This window comes from Balaenoptera acutorostrata, chromosome 7 (genome assembly GCF_949987535.1).
Source record: "Balaenoptera acutorostrata chromosome 7, mBalAcu1.1, whole genome shotgun sequence".
Classification (NCBI taxonomy): Eukaryota; Metazoa; Chordata; class Mammalia; order Artiodactyla; family Balaenopteridae; genus Balaenoptera; species Balaenoptera acutorostrata.
Genome location: NC_080070.1, coordinates 34735424 through 34746380, shown reverse-complemented (window position 1 = coordinate 34746380; position 10957 = coordinate 34735424). Strand labels below are relative to the sequence as shown.

Below are 10957 nucleotides of genomic sequence, written 5' to 3'. Positions count from 1 at the left end.
ACTATATACCCCTCCCCCAACAATTCAAAACGTACTTCTTTTGAAAGCAACTGAACTTGGTAAATATAAGAAACAATGGATCACTCTGGCTACATATTACACTTGGCAGTGTTGGGGGGGAGGTTAAGAATACCTTTTTCTGTCTCCTACTGCCCCAACCAATTAAATTAGGTTCTCTGTGATGAGGCTAAGGTGTTGATATATGTGCTAAGTTTCCCAGGTGACAATGCTTCTTCAGCAGACAGGGCTGAGAGACATGCATTTGAGGGTCTTTTCCAGGGCAGCTTCCATAGAGTTGGAAACAGCTGAAATTGAAATGAGGAGGTTTGGGGTTCAAATTATGACTCTCTCATTTACAAGCTGAGTGTCCTTAGGCAAGTCATCAAACCTTTCTTAGTCTCAATTTCCCCAACTATAAACAAGGAGACAAATTGTTGAGAAAGCAAAATAAGGTATATTTGAAAATATTTGGCACATAATAGGTATTCAAAAAGGTATTTACCAAATGTTGGGTTTGTTTTCTTTCACTTTGTTAGCTTAATTTTAGGTGGTGAGAAGTGGTTAGTTATTTAAAGAGGTGAAAATCTCAGTACTGAGCATGGTCACTATAGTAAATAAGATACCTATAAAAAACATGTGAAGAATGGAGACATTGATTTTGTTCTCACTTCCCTCCCAGTTAAGAGATCTCTAATTGTGGATCTGCGGTTAGGCTAATTCAGAGTCCCTCCAACTGGAGTTCTGATATATAAGGGGATTAGAGCCTAGTTCTGAGTGGGTGATGGAGACCCATGGGGCTGACCTCGAAGGTGTGGCTGGTGGTGGCAGCGTTGAGGTCAGGCGAAGGGGCAGACTGGCCTCCTCGGCCTCTTCGGCCTCCCATCTCCATTTCTGTTGAGATCTATAAAGTCAAGAATCCATGGTAATGGAAGCATGAACTGTGCCTTCTCTTTCTTTATATAAGAGTAGTCCCGGCTGTGATCTTGGAGGGAGGTGAATAAAAAAGGAAAACAAAAATGTAGGGAAAAGGGAAATAATTACACAAATACTTAAGAAAAGTTACAGACAAAATTGTCTGAGAACCATTTTCCCAAATGACTGCTTTGTATTTTCCAGGTTGTTGTTATTTTAGTTGTTTTTTTGTTTTGTTTTGTTTCCTCAGTATGAGTATTTTATAAATTTAGAAAGTAAGAGCTATCCAAATTAAAATTAAGATATAGTACCTTCTGTCTTGTAATGAATGCCCCCAGCACCTTAAATCTGGATGGTTTTTCAAAACTTGATTCCACAAATAATGTTGAAAACCCCTCAAAATTAGTACAACCAGTTTTTAGACTGCTACATTAGCAAACCTTTTGCTACAATGTATAAAACAACAAGCTTTCTAGTTATTTCACAGAAATTTAGGTTTTAAAGATATCTGTAGAAATCAGCTGACTCATGCCCCCCCTTGAGTCACATAGAAGCTGAACAACCTTCCAAGATAACACAACTCATCAATAGTGGTACTAAGAACAGAATCCAGCTATTCCAATTTCATTGATGCTGCAATTACAGATACCTGGTATCTGGGTTTGAAGCAGGCTTCTTTGTGATCTTTCTTTCGAGAAACAGATTATATTGTTTTAAAAGAAATAACTTTCAACTTCATTAAAGGTTGATATTAGTGAATAAGGTCTGAAGATCTAATGTATAACTAGTAACTACAGTTGATAATAATGTATTGTATAATTGAAATTTGCTAAGAAAGTAGAACTAAAATGTTCTTACCAACCCCCCCACCCACAAAGATAAATATGTGAGGTTATGGATGTGTTAATTAACTAGATGGGAGGAATCCTTTCACAATGTATCTGTATATCAAATCATCATGACATACTATTTAAATATCTTATTATTTTATTTATCAATTATACCTTAATAAGGCTGAAAAAAAGTTGCTATTAAATAGGGTTTTCCAGAAGGACTCATAGATTCTATATTCCCTGCATTCTCCTATGTTTGAAAATTTGCCTGTGACTTTTATAAATAAATAATATTTTCGCATGGTATAATATTTCTGGTTAAAATCTCTGACTTCAAAATTCTGCAGACATTATTCCTCTGTCTCCTGACATTGAATACTACTAGAGACAAGACAAAAGCTGTCTTAATTCCTGCTCTCATGAGTAACTTTCTTTGTTTTCTAAGTGTGTGAAGAATTATTTTCTTCTTTCTTAAAGTTTAATTATTTCAATACCATTTATCTAAGTATTGATTGTTCTTTATTATTTTTTCATGATCTGCAGACTTTATGCTTCATTTCAGAGGAAATTTCCTCTATTATGTATTTTAAATAACTTTATATGTCTTCTGTTGGCATTGCTATTTTAGGGACACCTAGAATTCTTATATTGAATTTTATTTGTTCACCCTGTATATCTATCATCATTTCTCTAATTATTTTAATCCCTGTGGGCACTGTGGTTACCTAAAATTTTCCCACTGTGCCAGAATTTAGATTTCAAGCTGTATATATATGGCCTTTTCCATTTTATTTATTGTACAGTAGTGTTGTAGTTAACAATTTGCTTACTCAGTTAAGATGCCACCAAAAAACTACTAGAGCTCATCAATGAATTCAGCAAAGTTGCAAGATACAAAATTAATATACAGAAATCTGTTGCATTTCTATACTGTAACAATGAACGATCAGGAAGAAAAATTAAGGAAACAATTCCATTTACAATTGCATCAAAAAGAATAAAATACCTAGGAATAAATCTAACTATGGAGGTAAAAGATCTGTACTCAGAAAACTATAAGACACTGATAAAAGAAATTGAAGACAAAACAAACAGATGGAAAGATATACCGTGTTCCTGGATTGGAAGAATTAATACTCTTAAAATAACAATACTACCCAAGGCAATCTGCAGATTCAATGCAATCCCTATCAAAATACCAAAGGCATTTTTCACAGAACTAGAAAAAGGAATTTTAAATTTATATGGAAACAAAGAAGACCCCAAATAGCCAAAACAATTTTGAGAAAGAAGAACAGAGCTGGAGGTATCATGCGCCCTGACTTCAGACTATATTACAAAGCTACAGTCATCAAAATAGTACAGTACTGGCACAAAAACAGACACATAGATCAATGGAACAGAATAGAGAGCACAGAAATAAACCCACACACTTATGGTCAATTAAAGAAGGCAAGAATATACAATGAGAAAAAGACAGTCTCTTCAATAAGTGGTGCTGGGAAAACTGGACAGCTATATGTATATACAAAAAAAAAAAAGATGAAATTTACAAAAGTTAACTCAAAATGGATTAAAGACCTAAATGTGAGACCTGAAACCATAAAACTCCTAGAAGAAACAGGCAGAATACTCTGACATAAATCGCAGCAATATTTTTTTGGATCTGTCTCCTAAGGCAAAGGAAACAAAAGCAAAAATAAACAAATGGGACCTAATTAAACTTAAAAGCTTTTAGACAGCCTACTGAATGGGAGAAACTATTTGCAAATGATATGACCAGGGGTTAATTGCCAAAATATATAAACAGCTCATACAACTCAATATCAAAAAAACAAATTACCTGATTAAAAACATGGGCAAAAGACCTGAATAGACATTTTCCAAGGAAGATATACAGATGGCCAACAGGCACATGAAAAGATGCTCAACATTGCTAATCATCAGAGAAATGCAAATCAAAACCACAAGGAGATATTACCTCACACCTCAGAATGACTATTACCAAAAGGACCACAAATAACAAATGTTGGCAAGGATATGAAGAAAAGAGAATCCTTGTACACTGTTGGTGGGAATGTAAATTAGTGCAGCCACTGTAGAAAACAATATGGAGGTTTCTCAAAAAACTAAAAATAGAACTACCATATGATCCAGCAATTCCACTCCTAGGTATATATCTGAAGAAAACAAAAACATTAATTTGAAAATATACATGCACCCCAATGTTCATAGCAGCATTATATATAGTAGCCAAGATATGGAAGCAACCTAAGTGTCCATCAATAGATGAATGGATAAAGAAGATGTGGTATACACACACAAATGCACACACACACACAATGGAATACTACTCAGCCATAAAAAGGAATGAAATTTTGCCATTTGTAAAAACATGGATGGACCTGGAGGGTATTATGCTTAATGAAGTAAGTCAGACAGAGGAAGACAAATATTGTATGTTATCACTTATATGTGAAATCTAAAAAATAAAATAAATGAGTGAATATAACAAAACAGAAACAGACTCACATAAAGAACAAACTAATGGGGCTTCCCTGGTGGCGCAGTGGTTGAGAGTCTGCCTGCTAATGCAGGGGACATGGGTTCAAGCCCTGGCCTGGGAGGATCCCACATGCCACGGAGCAACTAATCCCGTGAGCCACAACTACTGAGCCTGCGCGTCTGGAGCTTGTGCTCCGCAACAAGAGAGGCCGCAATAGTGAGAGGCCCGCGCACCGCGATGAAGAGTGGCCCCCGCTCGCCGCAACTAGAGAAAGCCCTCGCACAGAAACGAAGACCCAACACAGCCAAAAATAAATAAATTAATTAATTTTTAAAAAAAGAAAAAAAAGAACAAACTAATGGTTACCAGTGGGGATAGGGAAGGGGGGAGGGAGTGGCAAGACAGGGGTAGGAGATTAAGAGATACAAACTACTATGTACAAAATAAATAAGCTACAAGGATACATTGTATGGTACAGGGAATACAGCAAATATCTTGTAATTACTTTAAATGAAGTATAATCTATAAAAATTTTGAATCACTTTGTTATACATCTGAAACTAATATAATATTATAAATCAAATATACCTCAATAGAAAAACATAAAACAATAAAAAGTTACCCAAATAAAGTTAGCAAAAAACAAAAACAAACAAAATGTTCATTGACAGAGAAGTGGATAAAGAAAATGTGTTTATACATACATTTTCACTGAAAAATGAAAAGTAATTTTTGATGCATGAGGAATATTAATGATGTTTTAAACTTTCTTTGCTATTTTTCAGCATCTTAGAATTACTATGTTAAAGCTTTGTTTGAGCTAGATTAAATTACTGATTTGATATCAGCCCACCAACTCTTCACACATTCTTTACTTGTTAAGATACTGCTGCCTTAGGCATTTAGGAAAAGTAAGGATTTCTAAATTATATGACGTTATTCTTTTTCTCTATGGTGTACAACCTCTGTTTTTCTAAATGCCTACTCAGAAAATATGTTCTTCTCACACTTCGCCTTGTCAACTGATTTTAGATAAAATCTTTTAAGACTCATTTACATTTGTAAAAAGGAAAAAAGAGTAGGTGACCCAATTTGGTTAAAACTTTTGGATTTATATCCCTTACCTCCTTCAAACACTGCAGGCATATGATAAAAAATTCACTAGACTAGAAAAAACCAATCTTGTAGCCACTAAATACAATAAATAAAACTCTACAATAAATAATATAATAAATAGCCTACAATAAAACCAATATATAGATTTATTTAATAAATTATTTTTTCTTTTGGTGGAGTTTCAACGGGAAATTTAATCCATTCAGATCATCTAAAATGGTTCCTTCCATGGCCTTAAACTAGTCATTGGGCTGATGAGGTAATGGGAAGAGAGGCTAGGAGTTTCGACCACTCTATATAAATAGAGACATTTCAGCTCAAGAAACAATTTAAGATCCAGTCCTAGACTCAAGGAGGCTGAAGGCAAGAGGATTCAAAGGAGACTTCTGAATAAACAGTGAATCTATTATGCTACTAAGGAAAACCAGAGTAAATCCCTTTTGATAGGTCTCAATTAGGCACCAGTTATAGAACATTTTGCTAAGAGTTATATTGGAAAATTCTCCAATAAGTACAGCCACAGACCAGACATTTTCACGGAGTCACAGAAAACCTCAAGACAGCCCTGGATCAGAGAGCCACCAGTGTCTGTAGCATCCCAAGGAACACACTGAAAAGCAAGACTACAACTCTGAGACTTGGCACATTAGATTCAGAGCTTTTACCAGCTTGATGGAATCTGACCCTTCAAGGATTTGAGGAGACTGTGCGCTCTGCCATCTGTGGCTGAGGCCAGATCTTCACACCAACGAGCAGATTATGGATAAGCTGGTGATGGAGCAGTTTATGATGTTCTTGTTGCAGGAGTTCCAGGTCTTAGTCAAGGAAAGTGGTGTGGAGAGTTGCAAAGAACTGGAGGACACGCTAAGAAATAACAAGAAACCCCAAAATAGACCATAGTCAGCTTACAAGGAGAGAAGTTTCTTCTGCAAAATTCAAATGTTCAGATGGTGGAAGCTGAGATCAGTGACATGGGCAATGGGAGAAACTTATTCAGGAAGCCTGAACCTTCTATGAGTGAGATACATTCAGATGACAGAAGGGACAGAATATTCTCCTGCCAGAGACCATTCCTGAAAAAGGTAAACTGGAGGATCTACAGCTGAAACAGAAATTGGAGAAGGGTCTGATGGAAGACAGGGAAGAGACAAGAATACTTAAATCTGAGGAGCCTCAGCTTCTGAAGGGTCCTGAGAGGGAAGTTTTGACTTGGAGTGGACACAAAAGAGACTCTCAGAAGAGTCTAAGAAGTTCCAAAAGAAAACGGGACAACAGTTCCATTTCCCAAGAAGTGCCTCAAGAAGGAGCCACATATTTGGACAAAGGAGAATTCTCAGGACAACTTGGGTCAAATTCAGTTCTTTCACCAAGCACCGTGGGACCAACCGGTCATCATATTGGAAAAGAAGCCACAGACACCATATGAATGTAGGGTATGCAAACAAAAAATTTCATTATAAACCTCAGTTTGTCATTCACCAGAGGACACACACAGGAGAGAGACCCTTTAAATGCAATATCTGCCCCAAAGCTTTCATGCAGCCTTCAGATCTCCGAGTTCACCAGTGAATCCACACAGGCGAGAAGCCATACTGTTGTGAACTCTGCACCAAGGAGTTCACCCACAACTCTACCCTGCCTGCTCACAAGAAGATCCACACAAAGGAGAAGCCGTACCAACGTGAAGACTTTGAGAAAGCTTTAAGCCACAAAGGGAACCTCAACATTCACTGACAAACCCACTCTGGACTAAAACCATATACATGTCCCTAGTGTAACAGCACCTTCTGTCAGCTGGTAACTTTTAAACACCATGAAAAAACACATTTAAAAATGACTTCCCAATGATTCCACCATCAGGTCCAAGTCCATTGTGCTCCAAGAAGGAAGTTAACCGGTTGTAAAAATGATGTATGACATGTTGAGCACCTAACGAGGTTTCTGGAACATAATAGGAGTTCCATAAATATTAATTATGAGGATCTTTGAAAAATTACTTATCTTCCCTATAAGTTTTTGTTTTTGCTTCATTATAGCCCTTTGTTTTATTATAAGTTTTTTAGGTTTATGTTGCTATTCTTCTTCCAGTGAGTGCAAGTCATGAGTTTTCAATGTTTCATCATTAAACTGAGCTACTGAAAATAAATAAATTAATTAAATAAAAATTTTCACTGTACCAGAATTTAGATTTCCAGCTGTATATATTGCTTTTTCCATTTTATTAATTGTCCAGTAGTGTTGTGGTTAACAATTTGCTTACTTAGTGTAGTAATCTCCCCCTTAATGTCATCTTACTGTTTTATTATTTTAATGTCATCTTACATAATTATTTTTGAATTCATAATTTTACAAGGTTTTTTTTTTTTTAAATAAACTCAAGGCACTCGCATAAATTGTCTTCCATTCTCTGGTTTTCTTCTCCAGACTGAGCTCATTATTTTGTCTCTTGCATACCTTGTTCCTCATCTATATGTAGATTTATCCAGCTATTGTTTGATGGATCACATTTCTACATCTTGTTCTTTTGTAACATGACAATGTGGATATTGTATAGTAAAATCTATTCGATAGCCACTCTCCTTATCTCTTGGTATGACACTTAAAGATCTGAATTTTGAGATCTGAATCTCTCTTTCTATTTTCTGTATACTGAAGGTACCAAGGAAGAAATGCTTAAATGAAGTCACATACTTTGTTTCCCTCCTGAAATACTGTTACTAAAGATACTTTAGCAGGGCCCCTGCACCCAGCCAGGGATGCATTCACTCCTGCAACCTTCTTCTGGTCTATCCACTTAGTACACATTCCTGGAAATGCCCAACATCTTGCCTTTGCTGAGATCTTGCAGTGAGAGCTTATGCACTCAAAATGTTTCCTGTATTTATCTCTTGACTTTCCAAGGATGCCTCCTCAGTCCACTTCCCTCCCTGTGGAAGAAGTTGGTGAGAATGTCACGATGTTGTGGATTCACAATATTAACTGAGTATTGTTTCTGCAGAATGGAAACAGGGTTAGAACTCTGTGCCACATCAGAATTTACTCATTTATTCAACACATATTTTTTTGTGTCAATTCTGTGGCGAGCACCATTTTAGGTTTATATCAGTGAAAAAAAAAATTAACAAAGTTTCTGCCTCATGAAGATTACCTTCTAGTGGGAATGAGATAACAATGAATAAATAACAAAACATACATAAGTCAGGTGTATAAATGTGGTGAAGAAAAATGAAGCATAATAGAGAGTTACAGGGCTTGCTGTTTTGGATAGGGTGGTCGGAAAGGACTTCTGATATGGTGACAGAGCATAAACCAGAAGAAAGTTGGTGGTAAGTGAGCTCTGAGGGGAAGAACTCTCCAGGCAGAGAATATCTAAGTGCAAAAGCCCAGCACTGGGAAAGTGATCGGCATAACCGAGGCACAGTGAGGAGGCCAAGGTGACTGGTTGGCTGTGAGGTCAGATAGGTGGTGGGAGCCCCAGAAGACACTTGGGCTTTTACTTTGAGGAAGATGGGAAGCCATTGGAGGGTTTTGCATAAAGGAATGACATATTTTGAAAGGATTCCCCTCTCTCTCAGCTTGCCACTTTCCAAATTTATGAAGAGAAGACTGCCTTTTTCTTCTTAGGCTGCTGCTAACTTTCTTACCATTTTTTTTTTTTAAAGTTAGTTAGGAGAAGTATAGTCTGTGAACCCTCTTCACTGAGCCATCTCTACCTCTGCCGTCCAGATGGAGGAAGTTTCATTCCCACTGTGCTCTGGTGGCTTGTAGGCAAGGTTCACTCACACCCTCCAGGCCAGGTCAGGAGGGCTGTGCCCTGAGGCTCTCTGGGAATAGCACAGTGAGCACGTTCACCACCCCAGCCTCAAATCAGCCTCACCTGCAATCCAGGCAGTGTGTGCCTGTGCAGTAGTGCTTTATGGTTCCTTTTTTATAAATATATGACTCAAAAGAATATTGTTCTTTGTTTAGCTTTCATCTTCCTCAGAGTTTGAAGTGTTTATAAGAAATAGTTGTAGATTTATTTTTCAAGATTGCTACCGTTAAATCAAGAATTTTTAAAAACATAAGTATGCCCCCAAATTTCTTTTTCTTATAAAAGGATGCTAAATTTACAAAAAAAAAAAGTTATATTTGCATTAAGAAAGGACTAGCAACACATTAAAATAATAAATTATCTCTGAAACTGAATGTATATAGAAAATTTCTTGAATATCTGAAAAACAGGATCTCACATAAAAATCTACCATACTCTGTTTTTTCTTACTGGACTACTTCAAATTTAGTTGTGTGAAAGGGGCTCCAAATGTTCTTCATGCAAAAGTCCAGGTCTTGGGTCTAATGTTTACTTCCTGTGACATAAGTGTAAATAATTATTTGAGCACAGTGGAAACAATGGCACTAGATTTATTAAAATCTGGTTTAAAATGTAAAGAACATGTAATTTTTATGAATTATTTATAGACTAATGGGCAAAACTAATGGAGTATTAAGGGAATAAGAAATGAACCTTGAATTTATAGACATTTGAAATAAATCTTTTGGCTATGGTAAAGGCAACCTAAATTTCTGAAGAATAAACATAGAAAAAGCCTAAACTTAAGGTTATATGTAAGGTATATTGGGTATCATGTCAATAAGCTTCTCATGTCATATATCGTGTATTGTTCTTGTGGTTATTTTTCTCAAAGAATTCTTTTTTTTTTTTTTAACATCTTTATTGGAGTATAATTGCTTTACAATGGTCTGTTAGTTTCTGCTTTATAACAAAGTAAATGAGCTATACATATACATATATCCCCATATCTCCTCCCTCTTGCTTCTCCCTCTCACCCTCCCTATCCCACCCCTCTAGGTGGTCACAAAGCACTGAGCTGCTCTCCCTGGGCTATGCGGCCGCTTCCCACTAGCTATCTCTTTTACATTTGGTAGTATATATAAGTCCATGCCACTCTCTCACTTCCTCTCAGCTTACCCTTCCCCTCCCAGTGTCCTCAAGTCCATTCTCTATGTCTGCGTCTTTATTACTGTCCTGTCTCTAGGTTCTTCAGAACCTTTTTTTTTTTTACATTCCATATCTATGTGTTAGCATACTGTATTTGTTTTTCTCTTTCTGACTTACTTCACTCTGTATGACAGACTCTAGGTCCATCCACCTCACTACAAATAACTCAATTTCATTTCGTTTTATGGCTGAGTAATATTCCATTGTATATATGTGCCACATCTTCTTTATCCATTCATCAGTCGATGAACACTTAGGTTACTTCCCTGTTCTGGCTATTGTAAATAGAGCTGCAATGAATATTGTGGTACATGACTCTTTTTGAATTATAGTTTTCTCAGGGTATATGCCCAGTAGTGGGATTGCTGGGTCATATGGTAGTTCTATTTTTAGTTTTTTAAGGAGCCTCCATACTGTTCTCCATAGTGACTGTATCAATTTACACTCTCACCAACAGTGCAAGAGGGTTCCCTTTTCTCCACACCCTCTCCAGCATTTATGCTATGTAGATTTTTTGATGATGGCCATTCTGACTGGTGTGAGGTGATACCTCATTGTAGTTTTGATTTGCATTTCTCTAATGATTAG

The 10957-nt window shown here is 36.5% G+C and overlaps 1 pseudogene; it reads left to right on the top strand.

Annotated features, from left to right (window-relative positions):
• The first annotated feature begins 781 nt into the window (after positions 1-781).
• On the top strand, positions 782-7215 carry LOC103009781 (zinc finger and SCAN domain-containing protein 5B-like; annotated as a pseudogene).
• Positions 7216-10957: the final 3742 nt, after the last annotated feature.